The 17,922-nt window shown below is 36.3% G+C and overlaps 1 protein-coding gene across 1 annotated transcript in view; it reads left to right on the top strand.

Moving 5' to 3' along the window:
- LOC128657375 (gastrula zinc finger protein XlCGF17.1) overlaps positions 1-17,922 on the top strand; it is a 103,808-nt gene that overhangs the window by 18,043 nt on the left and 67,843 nt on the right. The window lies entirely within an intron of this gene.

Here is a 17,922-nt window from a genome sequence, read left to right as displayed (position 1 = left end):
GACGCCGTGGACCGGACACACCGTTGGAGAAAGTAATTTATCAGGTAAGCATAAATTCTGTTTTTTCCGGGCTAGAAGTAATACCCTGACTACCGGAACGATCCAGAGGTTGCGGCCTAACATCTTGCTCACCTCCCGGCAGGGCATCAGTTTGCCTCTGTCGTTAGGATGCAGTTTTTACTCCGCAAGATACTGCAATGATTCTAAACAATTTGACACAGCCTACATTTGAACAAAAGGAGCTTTGTTCATTTTTATATAGCGGATGCTCGTAAAATTTTTCTATGGAGATCCCTCTAAGTTTCTGGGAGGACCTGCGCAACCTGTTTATTGCCCATTATGCCGCTTTAGAAGACACGCTTGGCATAACATTTGGGAATAATGGTAGTGGCTCTTCACATGACCTCACCCAAACTGCACCTCTTGGTGTGGAGGGCGGGAGTGGTGGCGCTTTGGGGCCCCCGCGTCGGCATTCTGCCCTTAGCATGTCAACAGAAGCCAGAAGCGAACAAAGGATACAGACTCAATGCGACTCAAAGATAGAGGTGAGCCGCTCCACTGTTTTACCTTCCGACCAGCCTACAGCAGCAACACGGCTATGGGCAGTAGAACCGCTGAGCAGAGAGGGTAAATGGCGCAACACTCATCAGTCTGGGACACTTTATCAGGACTGTTCCAATTTGGCACTGTTAATCACTTTCTCCTTCAAGGCTGCAATTAATTCATATGGGCTTATATTGCGCCTGCAGCTTTGGCTTCTCACAGTTTGGGATCCAGGAGGATGGCTGACCGGGAGGCAATGTGGCTGCTGACTACTACTTTAACGCAATCTATCAGTTGGTGCAGGGGATCGCAAGTGATAAGCATTGGCGCAGCCTGTTGCTTCTTGTTTTGGTACTGCAATGTCTTCAAAGATGTTGGCACCTTAAGAGGGGACACAATACAGACCGCCAGGAGGTAATATGACTGGGGGTTTCTACTTAAGCGTGATCTATGAGGCGGTGCAGGGGATCGCAAGTGTTCTCTACCGGTGCAGCTTGGTGTCTCTTGCTGTGGGACTGTAATGTCATTGAAGATGATGGCACCTTTAGATGGGACATAATGACATTCCTTTGAGATTTGATAGTTGTCCGCAAGTAAGATTCTCAGCCCACGACGTGTTAAAGTCTCCTGAAATCGCATATGTGTTTGGACTAAGCAGCTCTTACCCCTGCACTGCTGCATGGAGACTTTTGCCTTACTGCGTTTTTTCATTCCCGTTTTTTTCTGTTTGTTTCTTTTTTATCTATGCTAAGTTTGTGTCTACATTAAGCTTTGAATAGCTAACAGATATCATGTTAGTTTTTGCATGTTGGGTTATGTAAAAAACCTACTGTACTATCTTATTTCCAGACAAGTAGCCCTAGGAGTTCAGTACATTTTATCCTTGTCTCCATCCTTCTGTATTGAATCTCCAGCTCCTCATTATAACTACTACACACACTCACCACACCTCCCTATTTCCTGAGTATGCTCTGCCTAAAATTTAGTAAGTTATATGAATGGTATTTTGGATGTTATGGACTCTTTCAGGTCAAACAGCACACTCTCTCTCACATAGCCTTGGCTTTAGATGCAGGCTGGACCTGTTCAAGTGGCACTCTAGAATCATATAGCGTGTAAGTTCCTTACGACATTTAAGAGAGTGCACTGTTGTTATGAGAAAGCTCAGATTGCAGCTAGACCTTATATATTTATAGCTCTATCCAACTTAGAAAACAGTCCAAAACCTGATTCTGCAACATCACTGGCTGGGTATGCACCTTGTCACCCACATTTCATCCAACTATACTACTTAGTAAGTCAAGACAGTCTGTAGTGGACCTGAATGTATATGTAAATATATCACATTGCCGACAGTATAACAGTAAAATTAAACCGGCTGCAAATTATGCCTGAATAATCCCAGTAGGGACTTCAGTCCTTTAGGGCATTATTATTATTATTATATTATTTTGACCCTCGCCTCCCCTTCCTCTATATGTTCTTGGGGTTCTACTGAGCAATAGTTAAGGTATTTGTTAACATACTATTTGCTTCTATCAACTTATTGCTAGATAGTAAGTACTTATACCATGTTTTCTGTGCCTTTTGTATATCTATCAGGTATAGCGTTAGAAACCTTATCTGCAATCAACTCTTAAGAAATCACAACATGCCATATAGCCTGTGAGGTCCAAGTGTTTGTTTGTTTGTTTGTTGTTTATAATTTAACCTTTCTTCTCTGCCCATTCAATAGTAGGGATCTCCAGTATTGTGGATATATCCTGTGTTAATAATAAGCATAGCTTTACCAGTTATTACTTTCTGTACCATGAGTATCTGCACCTTGTTTAATTGTGCCTTTTGTTCTACAGTTATCAGTTAAAGTTTTCAAGGATTATTTAAGCATGTTTCATAGCTCTTAATAAAATTATAAAAAGAAGATTTGTCACTGAGATCCAAAAGTGATCTTCTCAGTTTGTAATACCTCCCAAACTGTGAATTTGCCTAGAAGGGGTCCAAAAGTGGCCCCTTGCAGTATTCTGGAGGTATATTGATCATTAGGCAACTAATCCATACTTGCTTTTTTTTTTTTTTTTGAAGATCTTTATTCCAAGTTGTATCACAACTTCATTTGAACGCTATTATGTTGTTATTTCCAGATCTTTGTATGTATACCTTGCCACAAATCTTAAATAAAAAAATATTTAAAAAAAAAACCTGTCTGTACTTTTCAGCATTCATGATGCCATTAATTCAGACAATATCACCAACACCATTGGCAGAAATGCAGCTCTAAACCAGGACAGACCCTCCACCATGTTTCACTGAAGGCCCCAAGCACTCATTCTTCCATCTCTCTCCAACTCTTCTTCTCGCATATTGTCAATGATTGGAAAAAAAAACTTGGATTTGTCACTCCATAATACTCTTTTCCACTGATCTTCCTTCCAATCTTTGTGAGCTTTAACTTATCTTAACCCTGTTCCCCTTCCAAAAAAGTGGTTTCTTGGCTGCTACCCTTCCACAAAGACCATTCCTGATCAAGCTTCTTTGGACTGTAGAAGGGTCAACTTGGCATCCTGATGAAGCAGCCAGATGCTGATCCAGGTCCTTGCTGGACTTCCTCCTGTCTGTCAAAGAAGAGACTCTGAGAAACTTCATCAGGTTTTGAAAAATTTCTTGGCCTTCCAGTCCTTTTTTTGTCCTTGACTTCTCCTGATTCTTCAAATTTCTTTATAACAGCTTGAATACCACATCCTGAGTATCCAGTTTGTTTGCCGATTTCACTTTGAGAGGGACCTTGCTGATGCAAAAGTATGATTTTATGTCTGTCAAATTCTGTGATTGTTGACATTTTGAATGGATTGATACGATTGAAAGTTGGTCTTATTAGCAAGCTTCCAATGAATTAAAGTTATACCACATGTGTGTGTAATGCTCAAGCATGTCTTGCGCAAACCTGGTGTAATAGACCTTTTTCATAGCAGTCATTTTAACATTAAATTTTAGGACAAATACAGATGTTAGCAATGACATTAATTAGGGTTCCATTCCATTTAGGTTAAGGGGCCATGTTCCTGCTATTGCTCAAGTGTAAGGGGAGGTCACACTAAATATTTGCAACTTTAGCCTATTGAAGCAGTTTTTTTAAATACTGCATACAAATATCCTGTATTTTCTGGTTATATTCTAATAAAGAGACTGAAAAATCATTATATATGATCATTATACCATTGCTAAAACAACAAATGTAATGGTGGCCTAAGACTTTTGCACACAGTACTTTGTATGTGTATGTATGTATGTGTGTGTGTATATATATATATATATATATATATATATATACACATACACACAAAAATATATATATATATATATATATATATATATATATATATATATATATATATGTATATGTGTGTATATATATATGTATATGTGTGTATATATATATATATATATGTATATGTGTGTATATATATATATATGTATATATATATATATATATATATATATATATATATATATATATATATATATATATATATATATATAATCTAAGAGAAAACTATAAGTAAACCTAATCCCGCATCCCCCCCATTTTCAGCCAATCAAATACAAAATTCTGACACCTCTCTTTCTAGAACAAACCAGTGTTAACATCACACTCAAATTAAGATAAATCAAAATAATATTTATTAGGGCAATAAAAAGAAAACAATTCAACTGAGCCTATATCAGGGATCCCTGTATAAATGTTACCGGTAATAATATTGCAATTTGATATATATATATACTAGCCATGTGATGTAGCACACATAGCCAGCAAAATTGTTAAAATTCCATTTGGGATGACAATACTCATCTGTATACGGTCAAAAGTAAGAAATGTCCCTTCAATCAAAGAGGAGAGAATTTTGGCTCAGTGAACAGAAAATGCACACACTATTAGTTACTCATAGTGTGTCCTTCCAGCTACACGATTCACCCCACAGCTGATCGCTCTCAGGGCTTCATCAGGCATGACAAGTTGATGTCTGTATCATCCATTTGCCTTCATTTATACATGCCACTGGTCTATTACAGTTGCTTGCCCTAAATTATACACCAAATTCTTAACAGTTTAAATACAGTCTCAGTGCTTGAGAATGGCTATCCCCAGTTTAAATAATAATTAGAAAAGCTAAAGTATAGTTGCTGGGTTTGATTACCTTTTATATGGACCATGCTTATATATATTTTTATATGGAGAGAAATGGACACCTTTTCTTTATAGATACAAACAGTGGTAGTTTTGTGAGAATAACAACCTTTACTGCAAAGGAGTGGGAATATGATCTTGCTGAAACTTTTGCTTTGGAATTATCTAGCAATGCTGTAATTGATACAGGGATAAATATATTTATACAAAGTTATAACATAATAGGCAAGCACAAAACCAGCTACTTCATATACACAAATAAACCTGGAAATGCAATTTCTCAAATATGTTATACTCTGCAGCTGGTATAACAAGTCATTCAAAATACATTAATGAAAAAACTATTTTACAGTGTACTGTCCCTTTTAACTTTAGGTTCAAACTTGAACACTTAAAATATTTACTTAAGGAGGTTATGCCCACACTGGAGGAGTGTGGGTTTAGGAGTATGGGGCGCAAATGAATGCTTGTACCCTTGTGAGATAATAAATTATGGAATTTTGGTAGTCTGTTTCAGAAGTGTTAAAAAATGATGGAAATATGATATCAATCTTATAACGTGTTTATTAATTAAAGCAGAATCAAATATAGGTATACCTTAAAACATATATGTCTGTACCCTTACTTGGTGGGTATGTGGAAAAACCTATATAGGTTTTGACAGATATAGGAGTTTTAGGTGGAAAAATCTTATTATTATAATCCTGTAATAGGACAATAATTGGATTGTTATAGGACTAATCTAAGTGTTGTACCTAGTACATAGAATACCTAGTGCAAATAGCCTAAAATAGTCAAAATACAACAATAAAAACAGTATTGCATTCGTACAGAATTATTATAAAAACAGTTGATAAATTTTGCTAGTTCTAACTATTATTAGCAATAACCTAACAATAAATAGACAGAAATCAAACCTAAAATTAATTAATACTAAAATTAATTTGTAAAGCCTAAAATTGATAAAGCCTTAAAATATATAAATTATATATGGCAGGATGAGATACTGAACAATAAGATACTGAACAATAATTATCTGGTCGGCCGACAAGTTCAAAGGTAAAAGTATATATAAAAAAAGGATGATTGCCCAGTGATACGGCAATTCTGGCACCAATTGCAATACTGGATCAACAAGAAATTGAAGGTCCCAATCTCGCTCAATTCCACGGATATCCTGTTTCTAAACTGGGGTGCCCAATATAAACACTGTGACATAGAACTGACCATGACTATCCTACTTGCACGAAAATGTATCCTAAATCATTGGACCAAGAGGACAAGACCTACTATAGCTTACTTTCGTAACATCCTGAAAACACACTTATTTATAGAGCAGGTAGACACCAGGGTAGATGTCGGTAATAGGTTTAACCTGTTTTTAAGGAAATGGCGCAGACTGATTTTGACCTTTGAACTCCAGATTCAAAGACAGATTTTACTACCATTTCAGCACTCTGAGATATTCTTGGAGAACTCCTTGAGGGGCGAGTGGGCACACATACTTTATCCAAGGAACTCCTAAAGACTACAGGAGGAGAGGGAGACAGGAGAGACAATAACATCCCTTCTTTTACCCTCCTTTTTTTTTTTTTTTCCCCCCTCTTCACGCTGTTCACTAAGAGACATCTTTAAAAGCTATCTCAAGGGGTCCTCTAGGTCTGGGTCTACAGGGTGTGGGAGGGAGTTTTGACAGTTTGGGTAGAGTTTAGGGGGGTGGAGGGGTGAGAATGGGGGAGTGTTATAAAATACAAAACCTGTGAGAGGTAAACACATTTGAGAAAGGTTCATGACATAAATATGTTACAAGCATCGGAACTAAGGTTGTGTTGAAAGATTAATATATGACAATGTGCCCAACTGTGTTGGTGCTTGACTTGTTTGTTCCTTTGATATCTGATGTAACTATGAGTCTTCATGTGTGATACTCTCAATAAAAAGAATTTTTTAAAAAAAAGGATGATGCCAAAATTGGTTTTGAAATACCACCGGTGGATTTAAAATGCAAGTGTTCATAAAGACTAAATGTTCAAAAAGTCTTGGATACAATGTGTCCGCTTTGTCACTTTTTACTTAAAATTTGCTCCTTAATATAGAATACATTGATGTAATGTTGCGAGGTCTTTTTTGTATCCTCCTCTTGTTGTGTTTTTAAGTCTTACCAGAGCTCTACGGTCTGAAGAGGGGTAAACAGTAAGGAGCGGTATTTTACTTACTGTGCTCTTAAGCCGATTCTGGAGCCTGGTGTGTATCGTCCCGCTCTGTGGATCTTCTTATGCCGGTCTTGGATGCTGTGATGGATCAGGGTAGTTATTTAAATCCCCCTTTCACAGTGGTCTGAAGTCTGCGGGGACTCGTGGAAGGCACTGGACACCAATGTTTTTTTGTCTGCCCAGTATAATCTTTGTATTGCTCACAATAGAAGCGGACATAAATGAGCCCAGCTTATAGCGGATTGGTGATCGTGGAAATGTCAATGTCAATACCCACAGTCAGATGTAACTGGGACATAGAAAAGTTTGCAAGTTTTTCACAATAGTTCGCTACGCGTTTCAGCCGTTATCTTGGCCTTTTTCAAGCTATACTACTGTTAAGAGGTTTGGCGGTCTTTTTATTCATTCAAAATGACTCTTTAATTGGACCTATTAGTTCATTATTCAATTTGCTTTTTCACATTCACAGAGGCTTTTTGATTTTTGTTTGTAGGCATTATAGTATCATCAATGGCATCAGGGATCTTAGAAAATATATATATCATCAAGGTTCATAAAAAACTTATACTTTCCTAAAAAATGATAAAACTCAGTTATATTCATAGATTTTCGGTAGAAAGAATTATTGTTAAAAAATTATACCATAAAATTCATGATTAGAATTATTTGTTCTATTATGATAGTTTGTTGAACAGTTGTTGATTTAAATATATATATATCATCAAGGTTCATAAAAAACTTTTACTTTCCTAAAATTTGATAAAACTCAGTTATATTCGGTAGAAAAAATTATTATTAAAAAGAGAAATGTTATACCATAAAATTCATGTTTAAAATTATTTGTTCTATTATGATCGTTTGTTGAACAGTTGTTATTAGCTGATTGTGGGACAGAAATTATTTGTAGAATCTGAGTGTCTTAAAAATTTAAAAATTAAGAATTAATAATTAAGAGTAGAAATAAAAAAGCAAGGTCATTTTTAACTTTTGGTTGTGTATGCTTGGTTTTAGAAACCAATTAGAGAACTATTACTGCTTTCAATTGTTTTAGTGCCACATAGTGCATATAGTTTCATATAATCCGATAGTACTTGCTTGTTTTTGAGCATGATATATGTTTGATCTTAATGCAAAGTAGTCGTTTATTGAACCATTTAAAAATCTATGTATTATATATTTACACTGTAAAAAGCTAATTATTTTAGGGATTAAAAAGTTGTTTAAAACATTAACAAATACAAATAATTGCAAGGGAGTGTGAGAGTGTTTGGAGAGATAAAAGGAAATTAAAAGATAAATAGCATATTATAATATTATTTAATTATGAGTAAAGCATTTTATTGGTTTTGGGTCTTTCATTCTTTTAAAAAACTATTTAAATTAAAATCTATGTTAAGACCTTGAGGTTGTAATGTTTGTAATTTGAAAATCCATTTTGCCTCTGCTTGTAATAATGCTCTGGAGTGATTCCCCCCTCTAACGCTTTTGCTTATTTTTTTCTATAGCTGTAAAATTAAAATATTTTAAATTGCTGTTGTTACATAGTCTGAAATGTTTTGGGACTGGGAGTTCTAGGTTCCTCTTTTCTTCTGAGTTTTCTATTGACAGAATATGTTCTCTTATCCTTTCCCGTATCGTTCTTTCCGTTTCCCCTGTGTATTGTAAATTACATTTTTTACACTCTATAAGGTAGATTATATTTTTATCCATACATCTTATCGTGTTTTTAATTTTGTATGTTTGTTTGGTATTACTGGATGTGAAAATGTTAGTCTTTTTTGAATGCCTGCAGGCTTTGCATATATGACAGGGGTAGAATCCCCTTAATTCTGTGCCTAATACTCCCTTCTCTATATTTTTACTCGTAATATTCTTCATAGATGGTGCCAGTCTATTTTTTATTGTGTTTGCTCTTCGATATACAAATCTAGGTTTATTGGGTAATCGTGGGCCTATATCAGGATCATAACTAAGGATATTCCAATGTTTTTTGATGATCTTCTCGATAGCATGTTTATTTTCTCCATATTGTGTAATAAAAGGTATGTTTATTATAGCAGATGTTGTATTTAAAAGTCTATTTTTCTTAGTTTTGTCATTTAAGATATAATTTCTGTCTATTTTTCTTACTTCTTCTATATCGTTTTCTATTTTGGATCTGTTATATCCTCTATCTATAAATTTTTGTTTAAATACTTCACTTTGTTGGTCGAACACTTCGAGGTCATTACAATTTCTTTTTAATCTTAAAAATTGTCCCTTCGGTATATTCTCTTTCCACCTTTTTAGGTGGCAGCTTTCCCAGTGGATATAATTGTTCTCATCAACTTCCTTAAAAAATGTTTTTGTGTTTATTTTGTCTTCAATAATTGAGATTTCTAGATCCAAATAGCTAATTTTGTCTTTACTAAAAGTAAATGTAAAAGTTAGATTTTTATTATTGTTATTCATAGTTTGAATGCAATTGGTAAGGTCTTCCTCATTTCCTTTCCATATAAAGAAAAGGTCATCTATATATCTTTTATATAATATAATGTTCTTCTTATACGTGCTTTGGTCCAAAAAATTATTTTCCCATAAGCCCATGAACAGGTTTGCGTAACTGGGTGCAAATTTTGTACCCATTGCAGTTCCGCAAACCTGCTCATAGAAAATACCCTCATATAAAAAATAATTATGGGTCAAAATAAAGTTGATTCCATCTAAGATGAAATCAATTTGACTTAACGGCATTTCTCCTTCTTTTTGTAAAAAATGTTTGACTGCATCTATTCCATCTGTGCGTTGTATGCAAGTGTATAATGATGAAACATCACAGGTTACTAATATGTAGTCTGTTTGCCACTTTATGTCTTCCAATATTTTCAATAATCTGGATGAGTCTCTTAGATAAGAGTCTAGGTTTTTCACGTGTAGTTGGAGGAACTTATCTATGTATGCAGATAGGTTAGATGTTAGGGAATTTATCCCGGAAATTATAGGACGGCTAGGGGGGTTTTCAATGTTTTTATGTATTTTGGGGAGTCCATAAATAATGGGAATTCTGGGATAACTTGGGTATAGGAAGTCATATTCTTTATCTGTTATGATTCCACAAGTTTTTGCCTTTTCTAGATGATGTTTCAGAAAGATTTGGTATATTCTGGTGGGGTTTGCAATCATCTTTTTATATGTGTTTTTGTCGTCCAATAGTTTAAAGATCATGTCATTGTACTGTGATTTGTCTAGGATAACTATCCCCCTCCCCTTTATCTGCAGGCTTTATGATGATTTCATTATTACTTTTTAGTTCTGTTATGAGTAATTTTTGCTTACGAGTAAGATTCTGTTTGTTTGTCTTTTGATTTTTTAAATTGGTTATGTCTGCTGTAATGAGTTTTTCAAAAGTGTCTATATATTTTCCCTTTTCTTTTTTAGGGTAAAAATTTGACTTTCTTTTTAGGTCGGTATGTATGAAGCCTTTTTCATCTTTAAAAAATGTTTTAATATTAGTTTCTAATGTTATATTAGTTTCACTGTTGGGTTCAACTGATGGTTTTTCCACTGGATTTCTAATGAAATATTTCTTTAATGTCAGATTACGAACGAATTTATGAGCATCAATAAAAGTACTGAATTTATCTATTGGTTGTGTCGGTGCAAATGATAGCCCTTTGCTAAGTATTTGTTTTTGTGCATCATTTAGCTGAACTTTACTTAAATTGTATATTCCTTGTTGCTTTGCTTTTATTTCTTCCTTTTCATTTCCTGAAACTGTATTTTCTCTTGGTAATGATGTTCTTTCTGATCTCTTTGGTCTACCTCCTCTTGTTCCTCTCTTTCTGAATTTCTTCTTTTTCTTCTCCCTGAGTTTTGGTTTGGGCCTAGTTCTAAAAAAGAAGAATGTTGTTTTGCGTTTGTTGTATGTGATATATTTCTTTCATCTTCTCTTATTAATTCTTGTGTATCATCCCTTTTTGGTGGTTCATATTTTTCTAGAGCCAAAAATCTATTGTAATTACTCGAAGATTTGTTATATGGATTTTGAAATTCATTAGCAGTGTCAGTTGGTTGATAGTTAGTTCTACGCTGGTCATATGTTCTACTATAGTAGTGTGTATTATGATACTCATTATGGTTGTTGGTGTGCTTGTACTGATCATGCGGTCTTCTATTTGTGTTTCGCCATTGGTTATCTTTGTTGTGGTAATTGTTGTAAGGTTCATTTCTGTAATAGTTGTTGTTGTTTTGTCTAAAATCAGTCTGAGGCTAATTATAGTTGGTTTTCCCTTTTTTGTATTCAACTCTTTGCCAGGATGGTCTCAGTTTGTAGTCATTCTGCTCTCTTTTGTCTATTTCGTTAGGGTGTAACCTATAATTATGTGTTTTTTGTTGCTCATTTTGTGATTGCTCTATATTTTCTTTATTTTTTTCTAATTTATTGCCTCTCCATTTGTGACTTATATATTCCTCTCCGTTAGGGTTTTTTTCAAATGCAGAGTAATCATTTTTGTCTCTTTCAAATTTCTTAAATTTATTCTCTACTAGTTCTCGTTTAGTTTTTATCAACAGCTGTTTTATTTCTTCTTCTCTTTTTTTGTATTCATTCCATTCTTTGAAATCATTTATTTTAGTTTCTATGTCATTTATTTCATTACCTAGTTTTAAAAGTTGTTCTTCCCTATACTCTTTTATAAGGTTCATTAGTTTGAAAGATGTTTCTTCTAATATCTCTCTCCATTTCTTTTTAAAAGAGGAGTCTATATTCTTGAAAGAACATTCTTTCTTTATTCTTAATCCTCTAGGGACTCTTTTATTTGTTAAATACTCGTTTAAAAAGATACATTCAGTTTTATGTCTCATTTCAATAATCAGTTTTTCTTCTAAAATATTTAAGTATTCTTTCATTTTATCTACATCTTTATTCCACACTGGACTTCCCTCAACCCAAACCTCCTAAGGATAAAAAGATTCACAGCCTAGATTTAAAACCTCTGAGGTGTTTCCCTTCCCTTTTCTGATGTCAGACATTATATCTATAACTAAAGAGTGGGAGAAACCCGGTATACCCTTTTCATCCACTTCAATTTTCAAGAAAAAATTTCCAGTTCCGGAATCTCATTTGGAGTATGGTACCCAAGGTGGATGGTGCCATTTCCACTTTAGCTAAGCATACCACTATCCCACTAGAGGATGGTACATCCTTTAATGATCCCATGGACAGAAAGTTAGAGGATACCTAAGAAGGATGTTCGTTCAAATGAGTTTGGTTTTCCAGCGTGCTGCAGGTGTTGCAGCGGTGGCTGGAGCGACTACTTTCTGGTGTGACTCTCCGATCTGATTTCGGTTGAATCTCCATTGGAAGATATCCAAGACTGCATTCGGGCCTTAAGGACGCCAATTCTTTAATTTGGGATGCAGTTATGCAGACCATTCGACTTAATGTTAAGTCTTCTGGCTTTTTTGTGCTCGCTAGACGGGCTCTCTGGTTAAAATTGTCTGTGGATATGGTTTTTAAGTCCAGGCTCCTATCCTTGGCCTTTAAGCGTAAGACCTTATTGTGCTTGGTCTGGGTTCCATTATCTCTACCATTGCTATGGGCAAGGGAGCCTTCCTTCTCCAGGACAAGAAGACTTAAGTCTAAAAGGCTTTCGTCTGGAAGTTTCTTTTGGCAGAATAAGACTCAGAAGACTTTGGCCTTCATCCAAGCGGAACAAGGAGTACCTGGAAGCCTAACCAGTCTTGGATTTAAAATAAGCAACCCAAGAAGTCTCCCCCTGACATCAAATCTTCATGAAGGGTTGGCCCAGACCTGGGCTCGGGTCAAGTTGGGGGCAGATTATCTCTGTTTTAAGACGTGTGGGCTCAAAATGTTCAGGACCCCTGGGTTATGTACATTTATATCTCAGTGATACAGAATAGGTTTTTAGTCTCGTCCTCCCAGGGGCAGGTTTCTCCTTTCTAGGGTTTCGGGAAGACCATAGAAAAGAAAGGCTTTCCTAAAATGTGTAGAAGACCTAGTATCCATATGATTTATTGTTCCAGCTCCACAATCAGAAAGGGATTCTACTCCAATCTCTTTATTTTTCCCAAGAAGGAGGGAACCTTTTGTCCCATCTTAGACCTGAAATGTCTAAACAAATTTCTGAAGGTCCCTTCTTTCAAAATGGAAACTATCAGGTTACTTACTCTTGTACAAGAGGGACAGTTCATGACCAGCATAGATCTGAAGGATGCATATCTTCATATTCCCATTGACAGAGATCATCACCTATTTCTTTGGTTTGCCTTTTTCGACAATCATCAGTTCATAACTCTTTTATTTGGTCTAGCTACAGCCCTGAGAATTTTTACAAAAGTTCTGAGAGCTCTTCTTGCCGTAGTCAGACTGCAGGGGATTGCTGCAGCTCCTTACTTGGACAATATATTGTTTCAAGCTCCATCTTTGATATTAGCAAGATCTTACAAAAGAGTTCTCTTATTCCAAATACAAGAGTGAGCTTCCTAGGAACCATCATAGATTCCTTCAGCATGAAGATGGGAGAGAAGCTCCAGTCTGCCTGTCGTCTTCTTCAATCTATTCCTCGCCCCTGGGTGGCTCAATGTATGGATGTAGCAGGTCTCATGGGGGCGGCTTCGGATGCTATTCATTTTCAGACCTCTACAGTTCTGTATGCTAAGTCAGTGGAATGTAGACCACTCAGACCTGTCCCAGATAATCTGTCTCGATCCTGAGACCAGAGAGTCTCTCCTGGTGTCTGTCTCAGGAACTAGTCCTTCAAGGAAGATGTTTCCTACGCTCATCCTGGGAGATCTTAACAACAGATGTGAGTTTGACTGGCTGGGATGCAGTATGGGGTCATCTGACAGCTCAGGGAACCTAGTGCCCAGAGGAAGCAAAGCGTCCAATCAACATTCTGGAACTGAGGGCCATTTTCAACTCTCTGCATTTGTGGCCCAGTTGCGTTCCGTCCGTTTTATTCTATTCCAATTGGGCAACATTAATACGGTGGCCTTCATCAACCACCAGGGCACAACTCGCAGCCCTCTATTGATGAGAGAGGTCTCTCACATCCTTCAGTAGGCAGAAACTTACAGTGCCAGATTTCAGCTATCCACATTCTAGGCGTGGAGAATTGGGAAGCAGATTTTTTTTTAATCAGAAAAAAGACAAACACTGCATTCCGGAGAAGGGTCTCTAAACCAGGAGGTGTCCGGAAAAATACCTCATTGCCTCAATGCCAAACTGACAAGATACAGATTGAGATTGTGGGATCCACAGGTGGAGTTAGTGGATGCCTTAGCAGTTCAGTGGAACTTCAATATAGTTTACCTATTTCTTCCACTTGTTTCTTTTTCCCCAAGTTGTAGCTCTGATCAAGCAGGACAGAATTCCTGCAATCTTGATTGCTCCAGAGTGGCCACGCAAAGCCTGGTATGCGGATCTAGTGAGAATGTCATTGGCTCCTCCGTGGAGATTACCTCGGTGATCGGACCTGCTTCAACAAGGTCCGTTCTATCACAATCTATATTCTCTGAGGCTGATTGAATGGAGATTGAACAACTAGTACTGTCTAAGAGAGGATTCTCTAAGATGGTAATTGATACCTTGGTGCTGGCCAGAAAACCTGTGACCAGACGCATTTACCACAAGGTCTAGAGATCTTTTCTATCTTGGTTTGCTGACCGGGGGCTCGCTTGGCACAGGGGGAAGACTGCAGATTCAGCAATTTCTTCAGGAAGGTTTAGAGAAGGGCCTTGCCACTAGTTCTCTGAAGAGGCAGATTTTGCCCTTTTGGTTCTGTTACATAAGAGTTTGGCTCGGTTGCCAAATGTTCAGACTTTTATTCAGACTATTGCCAGAATTTGACCTGTTTCCAAACCTCCTTGGAGCATTAATCTTGTTCTTAGAGTTCTTCAACAGGCTCCATTTGAGCCTATGCGTTCTATTGATGTTAAACTTTTATCTTGGAAAGTTTTTTGTTTTTGTTAGCAATTTCTTCTGCTCGTAGAGTCTCTGAGTTATCTTCTCTTCTATGTGACCTGCCTTATCTAATTTTTTCAAGCGGACAAGGCTGTCTTACGGACTAAGATAGGATTCGTACCTAAGGTTGATTATACTGATAACATCAATCAGGAAATTGTTGTTCCTTCCTTTAGCCCTAATGGTTAGGGCATTACATTTTTTTCTTTCACGCTACCAAGGAATTCCGACAGTCATCTTCCTTATTTATCCTTTTTTCAGGTAAGCGCAAGGGTCAGAAGACCACTGCTGTTATTTTGTCCTTTTGGCTCAGAAGCTTAATTCGCATGGCATACATTGAAGCGGGTCAGCAGCCTCCATCTAGAATTACGGCACATTCTACTTGTGCAGTTTCTTCATCCTGGGCCTTCAAGTATGAGGCTTCAGTGGAACAGATTTGTTAGGCTGCTTACCTGGTCATCTTTACATACTTTCGTGAAATTTTACAAATTTGATATTTTTGCCTCAGCATAGTCATCTTTTGGGAGAAAGGATCTTCAAGCAGTGGTGCCTAGTTCTTAGGACTGCCTTCCCTACCTTTTCCCTCCCTATTCATTTCATGTCCTTCACAGCTTGGGTATTGGTTTCCCATAGGTAATGAATACATTTGTGGACTCCCACTGCCATTAGAAAGAAAACATAATTGATGCTTACCTGATAAATTATTTTCTTTCTTGGCAGTGAGAGTCCACGAACCCACCCTGTTATTTGGTAGTGGCGACGGTTTTGTGGTACCCCTTTTTTCTCTCTCTGCTTTTCCTTATCCTCTGCTTTAACTGCTGAGAGAGTAGGGGAAGTGGGAGGGATACTTAATGCTTTGTTTGGGGTGTCTTTGTCTCCTGCTGGTGGCGAGGTGTAGTATTTCCCATAGGTAATTAATTAATTTGTGGGCTCTCACTGTCAAGAAAGAACAGAATGTATCAGGTAAGCATAAATTATGTTATCATTTGATCCATTTTATGTTGTGTGTTTTTTTTAACATTTTACAGTCATGGGGATAAACATTTCCCAGTAATTACATTTTACCTTTCTTCATCTGTAGGTAACAATTGAAAGGGGAAAAAAAAAACTGTTTTTATTAGGCTTTTATTGATCTTGCAATTAGGAGTTTGGCAGTAGTTCCTTTATTTCTGTATTTTAAGAACGTTTTTGATGTTTATGATTACTTGGATTTCATGTCTGCAGTATGAATATTTTAGTTTTTGTTATTTATACCTTGTTTGTAGTTAACAAGTTTTTATCCAAGATATTTCAGATTTCCGTATGATGGTTATTTTCTGAGAATTAGAAAATCCAGGTGTTTGCAGTTTTAAACTTTTTCTGGTGTAGTGGGCTCAAGGGCTCTTAAAGATACAGTTCTTATGTTAATGTCTTGGCTTATATCCTATATTTAACAATAATAATTGTACAGTCTGGGGACCTTCCTTTAGATTTAGTAGCGTTTATGGCAAGTTGGCAACATTACTTTAACCACTCTGGGGTTCTCTTACTCTTTAGACTATTCATTTCTAGTGATCATCATGTCATTTAGATGTGTCCTGAATTTCAAGCTATTTCTGTGTACTGTTTTACACTCTTTGTCTGGAATGGTTTTGGACCTGTTCATATCCTTTTAACAGGCAGACAGGGGTATAAAGTAACCCCCTGTGTTATCTGCTATTGACTGTTCATTTCATATATTGGTAAGAAATTAAATTTAAATACAAGATAATTATTTTGCCATCTTTCTATTAATAGACAGTGGGAAATTCTTCTTTGAAGTGTCTTATACCAAGCTTTTTCTTAAAATGTATGTAAAGTTGAATGAATGAGTGCCCGGTTTTTAAAAATGCTAATAAAAACAGGGGCACTTTAATTCATTAAACTTTACATAGAAGTGTTTTTGTTTTTTTAAAAAATGATTACCTTTTTCTTTAGCAAACACAGACCACGATCCTCTGCCCGCAGCTCCTCTGTACTTATCTCAGCAATGACGAAACCGGCTTCCTCCAATCATGGCGAGCGTCCACCTCGTGAGGCCACGCTGTGTTTGGAGGAAGCTGGTTTCGTCATTGAATTGCTAAATACAGAGGAGCTGTGGGTGGAGGATCGCGGTCTAGGTTTCCTAAAGAAAAGGTAAGTATTTTTTTTTTTTTTTTTTAAAACGCTGCAATGTAAAGTTTAATGAATGAAAGTGCCCCTGTTTTTAATAGTAATTTTAAAAACCGGGCACTCATTCATTAAAATTTACATTCACTTTTAAGGTCTATATCTTTAGTCTTTAGGTAGAAGATGATGATGAAGTTTTGAATAGTCTTGAGATGTGTTCTTATGAGAGCAGTCGCAGTATATTGAGATTTTTCTTTGAGGGATCTCTTAAACATTAGTTTGACATATCATCATACGTTCATTTCTTTTTAGGCTTGATGTGTGCAAAGTTTTTGCAGAATGGCTGCGCTGTTTCTATCTGGTCAATTTGGGATTATAACCAGACTTCTTCTGTGGGGTTGATTTTGGTTTTCCTCAGTCAGCAATACCTCAGTATTTTATTCACTTTTGAGAAATGTTGTTTGTCCACTGAAACTGGTTGAGTCTTTTACATTTTTTTTTTTTTCTCTTAATTTTAAAATTTTATATTAAATTTTCATTGACAATCAAATAATAACAGTGGCATATACCTGCTTGTGAGTATTTTCCATTTATTGCATTTTCTTTGTCCGATTGTATTGTACTATGTTGGTTGCTTTTCCACTGAGGTATTGCTGACTAAGGATACCCAGCATCAATCCCACAGAAGAAGTCTGCATATTATACCAGATTGACCAGACAGTAACAGCGCCGCCATTCTGCATAAACTTTGGACAAAAACAGAAGAGGAGACCGCGAGAGCTGGCTTCGTTCTTTTGGCAAATCCTTGAAAGGGAAGTAATTAGAACATACTTTCCAATATTCATAGTTTATTTATTTTCAATATAAAAAAATGTTTCTTGTATATATTCTTG

Source organism: Bombina bombina, chromosome 4 (assembly GCF_027579735.1).
Source record: "Bombina bombina isolate aBomBom1 chromosome 4, aBomBom1.pri, whole genome shotgun sequence".
In the NCBI taxonomy this organism is placed as follows: Eukaryota; Metazoa; Chordata; class Amphibia; order Anura; family Bombinatoridae; genus Bombina; species Bombina bombina.
This window is presented reverse-complemented; position numbering and strand designations above follow the sequence as displayed.